The sequence below is a fragment of the Athene cunicularia genome, assembly GCF_003259725.1.
Source record: "Athene cunicularia isolate RWA chromosome 2 unlocalized genomic scaffold, athCun1 chr2_part1, whole genome shotgun sequence".
Classification (NCBI taxonomy): Eukaryota; Metazoa; Chordata; class Aves; order Strigiformes; family Strigidae; genus Athene; species Athene cunicularia.
The window spans coordinates 76,746,663-76,755,744 of record NW_020799095.1 but is presented as its reverse complement, the minus strand read 5'-3'; the positions used below and the strand labels follow the sequence as shown (position 1 = coordinate 76,755,744).

General features: G+C 37.9%; 1 protein-coding gene across 3 annotated transcripts in view; it reads right to left on the bottom strand.

Annotated features, from left to right (window-relative positions):
* SEMA5A (semaphorin 5A) overlaps positions 1-8,931 on the bottom strand; it is a 341,520-nt gene extending 332,589 nt beyond the window's left edge. For 2 of the 3 annotated variants that reach the window (XM_026842316.1, XM_026842312.1), the window contains exon 1: positions 8,751-8,931. The gene's annotated coding sequence lies outside the window, so the exon portion shown is untranslated. Of the gene's footprint in view, positions 1-6,456; positions 6,549-8,750 lie in introns of those variants that run through there. The other variant, XM_026842315.1, reaches the window with a different exon arrangement.
* Positions 8,932-9,082: the final 151 nt, after the last annotated feature.

The following is a 9,082-nucleotide window of genomic DNA, read 5'->3' as shown; positions in this document are numbered from 1 at the left end:
AAAAAAAAAAAAAAAAAAAAAAAAAAAAAAAAAAGTCAGACTGCCTCATGGGTGCCAGCAGGTTCCTGACAGCCCGAGCACCCCTGCTTGCCCAGAGTCCAGCAACTCTCAGTCTGGTTACTGGAATGCAGGAAAGGTGACTTGAATGTCTTAGATGTGGTAGAAGTAACATGACACTGAGCACAGCTTCTGACGGCTAACTGAAGGCTGAGCTTGCACATGGCTTGCTCACAGAAATAATTTTATCTGCTAAGACACCATCTTGGCTGACTTACTAGAGAGTGAAAGCAGAAAACAGTAATTCCACCTAGATACAAAATTCACAACATGCTCTCATCCTTGGATTAGTCACTAAGGGATCAGCAAACTACACCAGCACTGTCACTGACATCTTATATGCACAAAAGAATCACTTGAGTACTGAGAGAATCATTTGTTCATTAATACATTTACACACATACAACCTATTAGCAAAACGCAGGAATACCATGGCCTGCCTTATACCTTAGGCATCATCCTGCACATGACAGATCTAGCAGAATTAAGTCAAATTACTAAACAATAAAGCAAGGGACATTCTGATTTTTTGGCCTTAAAACGTACACATAACAAAAAGGAACTCAACAGAGTGTAAGAGCTCATGTTATCAGCATGGCTATATTAAAAGGTAGATAACAAGACATGTAGAACATTTATTTCCAATATTTTTTGGACCATAAAGCAGTGCTAATGTCAACCCTCAATATTCCACCCACCTTCATTAGTATTAAGCAACCTAACCTTTAACTGAGAATCCTACAAAAGCAACACACTATTGTACATTATCTCAAATAACATATTATGACCTATTGATCCCACTTTTGGAACTACAGCTGCAGTTTGAGGGAACAGAAAGGGAAATAACCTGAGGGATTTAGAAATTAAAACATAACAACTGTACTTAAATCTTACACAATACACGGACTTAATCACAGCCTGCATCAAGAGTGTATGGCAATACGTATCGTCAAATCAGAGGCAAACTATGGAGAAACGTTTGCGCTTACAAAGTGTTCATCAGCTTTCAAAAAATAAAAGTATATTAAAACCTCAAACTTCCATGTACATTCTTATTACTGAGGTCCAATTAGCTTGTCCATGTTTCTGGTCCATCTAAATTAATACAACTTCCGAATTTACCAAAATTCTAATGATTCAGTTGTATCTTCTGAATTCAGTCAAACCACATCATGACCTCTGCCTTTAAAAGATCCCACTATGCCCATCCCGAAAGATCAATTTAAATTACATCTTTTATTCATTTTTTTCCACTCTCAAGCAAAGTCTACTCCATTCTGCCCTGCAGTCCAGCCTGCCTGAATAATGTTAGCAAGTTTATGAATTTTAGATATTACACATAATCAGTATTTGATGCCAATATTTCTTTGCTGTTCAAAGAGATGAGCTCTTCAGAGCTCAAAATAAAATTATCAACTATTAGAACTGTGTCCCGATCTCTATTTTAATTCACTTTGTCTTTTGGAATGGTCTTGTGCACTAACCACTGGACTGAAGCATTAAGTTCTTCACAGCAGAAAGGCCTCTCTGTCCTTCCACTATTATTTTCTCTGGGATGCTACAGCAGCATTTTGACTAAACAAACAAAGTGAGCACATGAACTAGCCAGTACCATTGTCTGACAAACTGGAAAAGACTAAAAATGTTTGAGTGCATGTGTTATGTACACAGAGAAAAAGCATACAGATGCATCCCCATCCACCCATATATTTATAAACTGGAAGGTAAGGTTAATTTTGATCATGCGTACAATAAGCCAGGAAATAGTTATTAATGCTGTTTGCAAACACTTCTTCAGAAATTACAAGTGTCATGGATACATTTTTTAATTAATAGAAATCTTTTGAGTAATACATAGGTTTTACCATCAGGAGGGACTAGAATACTTTTGGTCACTGGGCCTCACCCAACAATTCCTAAACCTAAGTTATTACTCAAATGAGTTTTGCCTATCAGAGCCTATATTTAAGTCTAATACGTTTGTCACACTGAAGTATCTATCAACACTCTAGTTTTACTATACAGATGCATTATACTTGATCTTTATCTGATGTTTTGGAACCTTGAGCGAACCAACATGTCACCAGAAGGATACAGGCAGTTTCTAGTCAACAGAAACGCTAGAGGAAGGCAATTAGCTAGCTTCTCCAGCTTACTTCATGCCACACTGCATAAGACACCATAAATCTCACCATTTCAATGGCTCTGCACGGACTGACTCCCATTCTGCCCTTCACATGCTGAGTTATAGCAGAATGCACTGGGAGTGATCAAACCAGACTTCACTGTGTGAATGGAGATTCTGTCCATAGATGCCTTGGGGCAGGGATGCTGTACTTCCATTCATTTTTAAATGGCCAGGTCTACCACCACAAAACCTGGTAATGGTAAATCGATGCAACAGCCTTCTCTGTTGACAAGCTCTTGGGACCAAGAGATAAAGAGTACAGTTATCAGCCTAAATGCTGTTAAAACAGTGAGAGTATCATAGGAACTACTGCTGCAAAAAGAAGCTAAATGAAATAATATTTCAGAAGATACTAATGGTTTATATACCAGTTGCCATTGCTGAGGCTGAAGAGATTGTCAGTTAGGTCTGTCAATAGCTTCCTCCCTGGTTCATTGCCTACAAGAGCAATTCCAATTTTTTCACTCGCAGTATGACACATAAACCTGAACAATACAGTAAGAAATCTTGTTAACTCAAATCCTTATGACTCAGTCTCAAAACTAAGGCTCCCATAAGCACTCCAGTTCACACAAGCCTAATGCTTGTAGGACTAGTTATACAATGATGGCAGTCAACCCACATGCTATCATGAAGGCAGAAAGGTTTTTTTCCCCCCCTCTTCTTAATGTTTTGGGATTTAGGTACTTCTAATGCAACCCTACAACACAAAATGAACAATATTCAGGAACATCCAGAAAGTTTTTTCTAAGATTGTATTACTATCTATAGATAGTTGATAACTGGGAAGATCAAACGCAGAAACACTGTTCTTCATACATTCAATACTTGTGCATAATTTCTTATAACGCTTAGAAAGCTTTAGTTGCCAAATAAGCAAGAAAGCAACAAGAGACTCAAACGTGCCATAAAGCAACACTTCCCACAATGCAGAAAGTGGCAAGGAGAGACAAGCATCTGGCCTGGCAAGAAGTGAACCAAATCTGCTGGTTAAAAGCAGAAATCTCTAGATCCTCAGGTTTTGTCTGTAATTGAGTTCTCTAGACCTGATCTATGACTACAAATGAACCTCTGAAAGTTCCAGCATGTGCAGAGAGCTGGGAACAAGTGTGGTGTCAACTGGTCTGCTCATTTCAAATGCCATTTTCAAAATTTTCGGTGTTATTTTTGTTAGAAATTTGAGGCTTATAAAAAAGGTCAAGGTTGATGAGAGTAACAAAAAAAAAAAAAACCCCACAACAACTCTCTTTAAAAGGACTTTTTAATGGGGAATGTTAAACCTACAAAACTAACAAATATATGCAACTATGAACAAGGCCTGATTTCTACAAAGAATTCACAGATTGAAACAGATCAGAAAGATAAGTTAAGCACATGAATTGTTCATCGCAAACAGAGCTCCCTATATTTGCAATTATGCAATTCTTATATTTCTTCTTATTGAAATATTAGTGATATGCCTCTGCAACAAACTAGGGGGGTTTTAACCTTTGGGGGGGGAAAAAAAAGAAAAAAAAAAAAAAAAAGGAAGTTGAAGGACAAGCTTTGTTAACAGTCATCTATAAAAAGACTAACATGTGCTTTCCCAAGAGGCAGACAGACCACTGCAGACAGTGCATTCATATAGGTACTCAAAGGAAAATAACACCTTTGCTCAAGTTATTTTAAGAGCACTTTATGATGACGGGTTTGAAAGACAAGCATAAAGACTTGAGTTAAATATCTGAGTTGTTTGTCTCTAGTTCAAGACTATTTTTCTTCAAACCTATCTGACCTCATTGACCTTCAGATTACAAACTGATCTCGTTGGCCTTCAGATTACATAAATTTGCAAAACAATTTTCGCTGCCAGTGATAAGTGAACAAAAATGGTATTTTCTAATAACAGTTACTTGCGAGCTCACTTATAGAAAGGATTCTGAAGGAAGAAAATTAGTCCATCCACCCTCCAGACCATTAGTTCAATTTAAAACAACAACAGCAAAAAGAACAGTGATTCAGATGTAGAGCCCAGCTCTCTCTTTTTGCTGTTGTCACTACACATTTTTATTACCAGCAGTTAAAGGATCATGCCCAATGCCTGAGTTGCACTGGTTTGTCTTCATTATTAAAGACTTATCTAATGCTCCAGGTAAGGAGTCTAACACTATGAACTCAGGAAAGCAATAGAAGATGAACTGGAAAATTTTGCAATTCTCTTGAACAATTCAGGTGAGCCTGTAGACTCTGACCAAGCTTTACAACAGAATTACATCACTTGTACAAGTCTCCAGGGCCCAGGGTAACAGCATTTTAGGACTCATATCCACGTTCATCAAGAGAAGCTTTTCTTCCCACAAAGACCAACTTCTTCACCTTGCAGATCTCTAGATCTGTACACATGAACTCATGCTTTTGGCAAATCAATGTAGAATGGTTATGTCGTTTTATACTACCCATTCCAACAGCATGTAGCAGAAGCCATTATCATTTTTCAAAAGAGTAAGGTCTGACAGACAAGCTCTGGAAGACTGAGTTCCAGTTTTTAACAGGCTATTACCCTGAATTTCCCCACTTCCTGACACACTCAAGGGCAATGCAATGAGGCGTTTCCTCCCAGGTACCTCAATCCTCAGCAGATGAGTTTAGACTGCTGGTGAATATGGGCATACATCTGTGCCTCAGTCCATTTGCAACTTCCACAACAGAGCTATCATAACAAAAAACTGTATGAACACACTTTAAAGCACTGAGGCAAAATCCACCAGAGCTCTTCTGCCAGTCCTAAATTTTGTTGTTCTTTGAGGGACTAATCAGAATTTTTGTCTTCACACACAATCCTCCTCTCCCCTCCTTCCTCACCTGATAATACTCATTGCACACCTGCAGTCACGCTGAGATCGGTGCCTATAAAGCCTTACTGGGATCAGTGGTCATGGATACTTCAGTGACAAAAAGTGGTTTTAAAAGGATCAGTTCCCTAATACTATTTACAGTATGGCTCCACATAGTTACATTGGCACAACTGAAATGCCCCAGTAGACAACTGACTGACATAAAGACCCAGAACTGCCATGGAGGACAACAGACTACATCAACACTCTGACTAGCACAGCATCCTCCACCTATATCTGCCTGCTTTCAGGGGACACAGCATACAGTGATTTTCAGATCACAAAGAGAAGTTTTTATTAGATGACAGGAATTAAGGGCTTTTTTCAAATTATTTTACCAAGTGAGAGTCAGAATATGGATTTGCAATGTCAGAAACAGGTGCAAGAGACAACAATGCTACCATCATCATTAGCTACTTCAGCATCACAGCTAGTTCATAAAGCTCATAAAAGTCATCAGACTCTTGGCCTACCCCCAGGCTGATATGCCTTGAAGAGCACTGTCAGGCAACAGACCTCTCTATTCCCTTCCAAAGCTGAAATCCCATCTTTTAGATAAACTATAATATAGATTACATAATAACAGGCAATACCTGATGCTAACAGTAATTTTGCACACTTAATCTCTCCTAGATATCTTTCTTTATTAAGTATTTCAGTATCATTGCTTCAGTTTAAATAGCAGCAAGGAAAAGCATGCACGGGAGCAAGGGAAGCTAGGTAAAAAAATCAGAATACACACATACTGGTTTTGATTATAAAATCTAATAAAACAACCATATAACTCTATTGCAAGTTCAGAATAAGAAAGCAAACAAGACATAACAGAAGAGGCCATCAGTAACCTAACTCAGATAAAGTAACATACCAGCACAATCACTGTGGACAATCCCTTTCCACAGCCTCCAACTTCAAGAGTAAAGAAATCCTAAAACTTTACCAGCCTGTGAGAGACACAAGGTAATGCACAATCTATCCTCCCATAACTGGCAAGGCCAGGAGTTTTCCTCAAGTACTCAGCAATTTCACTTCTATCAAACAAGGTCAAGAGAAAGGGCTTCACCCGGTATGTCATCTCCCATAACAAAGCCATTTCAGTAGTGCCCCCAGTGTACACTTTGTAACTAGGGGGTTCTGCCAGTGCAAACGTTAGTGGGCTTCCATTGAAACCATGTCACTAAAATGATCCAGATTACAAAAAAATACACACACAAAAGGGGAAGAAAAAAAAAAAAAAAAGCAGCAGGAATTTCTGGTTACTTTATGCTGGAGAAAACACAGTGCAGAACAACTGCCTAAACGTTTTTAAAACCACAACACAAATATTCATTTGCATACCTTTGTCTGTAGAGTTCACCAGCAACAGAAATGAGTGATTCAGCAACAATCTTACTGTGAAGAACGGGGCCCAAAATTATTAAAATACTCTCCTTCTACTTAACCTTACATTAAGCATTCTTGATTCTCAACTAAACTGAAGTCTAACCAGAAAGCACATTTCAATAGCGTTCTGGGTTTCCACCTACACTAGTAATTCATAGAAAAAAAGGCAATAGCAGAGACAGCAGCTAAATTTTGAAATTCAGAGAAGGGGTGGGGAAAAGAAGGTGGGGAAATCTCAATCTCTTCATTCACGTGATAAACCAATCCTGTAGCCATCACATATGCTCTAATTCATTCATCACATTTATTTAGCAAGGCCTAAGAAAGCTTCACAGTATTATAGAGAAAGAGGACAGCAACAGGCTGCATTTCAGCACTCTGAAAGCTATAATTTTTGTAAGCATCTCCTAAAGCAAACAAATACTGCTAAGTGGTTACATGTTGCTGTTCATCTAGCAAGGAGTTAAAAAAAAAATCATCCCATTATATGCCAAATACATTTATATTTATATGCCAAATATTATAATATTGAGAATGAATCAACCAACATCCTCTAAGTGAAACAATAATTTCCATTACTGGGGTTGGTAGCCATGAAAAGGTTAACCAGTTCTGTCAGAAATGCAGACCCAACAATTCTAAGGTATACTGGAGCTCAGGGATATATCCTGATTTTAAAAATCAGAAAAGGAATGAAAAATCTGCATTATCTTGCTATCACACAAGAAATTTCATAACACAGATCAGGTAATTACAGATAAATTTGGAAATCATAGAGCAGGTGACATGTTACACAGCATTTAAAGTTTTTCTAAAACAAATCATTCAAACTGTTTGAAAAAAAAAAAAAAAAAAAAAAAAAAAAAAATAACCTGTGAAAAGATAAGTTTCAACAGTTGAGTTAAACTCAAGAATTTCACCTGCAAACTTCATACAATCCCAGTGCAGACTTCCTATCAACCCCGGCTTTCTGCTACCGACAAACAGCAGCTCCTCTGAAGTTGTCTGACTTTCTAACATACACTGGTACACAAGTACAGATTTCTTCCCAAAAGATCCCCAAGTAGAGATTCATTTAATTAATATATTTATACAAAATAATGACTATGGAGATAAAGAGTTGATTTATACAGCAAACAATTGGAAGACACAAATTTGAGATGCATAGACATATCCACTAAACAACAAAATATTTACATGCTTTATAATCTGGAACATATATTCTAGCAAAAAATCAAGACCAGGACACTAATTAGACTGCAGTTTTGGGGTCATTAACTTGGTTTACATTTGTTATCTTCCTGACAAATGTTAGGCAAATGTGCTATATTTAGATGTAACCTGGCAAATTTCTTAAATAAATCATCGGACACATTTACGCAGCAAACTAAATTAAAAGCCTCAACCTTTTATGGAAACAGCTTGCTGTTTTAACAACAACAGATTTAACAGCAAACTGTACCTCAACTGCACAGCCCGAGCTGTGACGTTCCCCAGATTTGTCTAAGACTTGCGAAGAGCAGACTGCCACCTGCCTTCCACAGGTCACAGCTGCAATCCTGCAGCCTGGAAATTAAAACTAGCCTACCGTGAATAATTGACAAACATATCTCAAAGGGATCGGTTTGAAAAATGTTTATAGTGTTCGACAAAAAAAAAAAAAAAAAAAAAAAAAAACCGCAAAACCAGCAACAAATAAACTCATTGTTTTGAATCGGTTGCAGCTTTACAAAACACGTTAAGAAAGAACAAACGTATAGTCTGTAACTTAAACCTGTTTCCAAATAGGAATGTATACGCATGCCAAAGAGGATAAAAGGATGATAATGAAGAGAAACAGACTGTTTAACAATAATTTGGAGAACCCGGCACTCACAAGAACTCTCATTAAATCTTCATAAAATGACGTTACAGAAAATTAGAAGTTCCTCAGTGCTGCTTCCTAAAATGACAGCAGCAACAGCAATGCCAATTCATCTCAGGAGCTGTAGTAACTTTAGAACATATATTACAAAATATCAAGATCATATGAAAATTTCATAAACCAGATGTTAAATCTAACGCTAAATCATATATCATTGCTATTCAGAAGTCAGTCATCGCAACATATTAACTAATTGCTAGATACTGCTTTACATTAAATAACACAGGATCGGATTACACACACACACACACACCCTGCTATCAACCGACAGTACTGGTAGTACACACCTACTATCAACCGATAGTGCTATCATCTATCCACTTACGTGTCCTATAGCACAGAAATAACCCCCAGCCAACACTCGGAGTGATGCAGCCCTCGCAGACCAGAGTGCGGAAAGGGGTCCCAGGCGCTCAGCTGCTCCCTTGGCTGAATTCCTCCGCACAACCTCTAACACAGAAACTGAAGTCTGCAGGAGTCTGATGTTGTATTTCTCCAGTTCATGGCTTGTAATGCACAGTTTACTCACTGGAAAGTAATGAACTTCATTCAGTGAAAATCCTGTATTTGTATAAGACTACACTATATTTGTATAAGACTACATCAACAGAAGTTAGAATCCACGTGGTTTCCCTAAGTAGCTGGGGGGGGGGGGGG